This window comes from Atta cephalotes (genome assembly GCF_000143395.1).
Source record: "Atta cephalotes unplaced genomic scaffold scaffold00069, whole genome shotgun sequence".
In the NCBI taxonomy this organism is placed as follows: Eukaryota; Metazoa; Arthropoda; class Insecta; order Hymenoptera; family Formicidae; genus Atta; species Atta cephalotes.
Window position 1 is genome coordinate 894,197 of NW_012130133.1, and position 926 is coordinate 895,122.

Genomic DNA, 926 nt, shown 5'->3' on the forward strand with positions numbered 1-926 from the left:
AGAACGGTTTTGCTAAAATATGTAAAATTTAGTTAGATATAGTGTTCAATTATCCGCGATTTGAATTATTATCGTATAATAATTTTTGTAGATTGCCAGTATTCCTACTCGATGTATTGTTAATTTAAGTAAAATAACTAAAATTAACGGAGTTAAATAATTTAACTCAAGAAAATATATTAAATTTGGACGTTTAATTATTATTTATTAAGTGCATTAATATAAAGCTCATTTATTTTGAAACCACAGAAATAATTTACATTTTGACATACATGAAAATTAAAAATAATATAACGTTAATTAATTTAAGAGATTTGGTTGCCATTGCTTCTTTAATATCTAAAAATAATTTTGTTAGTTATTAAAATAATTATAATTATATAGTATTAAGCTAATTGCTAAAATATTTACATTTTTTTTATAGCATTACTCATCATGCTTTTCTATATGAATATTTTAATGGTCTAATAAAATTTCAGATTTGTATCTAAATTTTTAGATACAGCAATAAATAACTTTCTTTCTGTGTGATTAAAAAATTTTTACTACTTTACATTTTTTATGAATAAATTATCAAAGAATCTAAAATAAATTTTAGATTCGCGATTTTTTGAGTCTTCTCGAGCTATTCGCGTGGATTCAGAGAGATGCTGTGCGGTTCCATCGCGACGAGGAAGCGAGTCGCAAAATTGTGATAATTTCGTTAGCTGCATAAACGATCTAATAATGAAATAAAAGAGTCAACTGAGAGATATAATATATGTATATGTAATATATGTATATGTAATATATGTATATGTAACTCTATATATATATATATATATATATATATATATATATATATATATATATATATATATATATACTACGTAGTAGTAGTTAGTTATACGCACGACCGAACCCGGGTAAACGGGTAACGGTCGGTT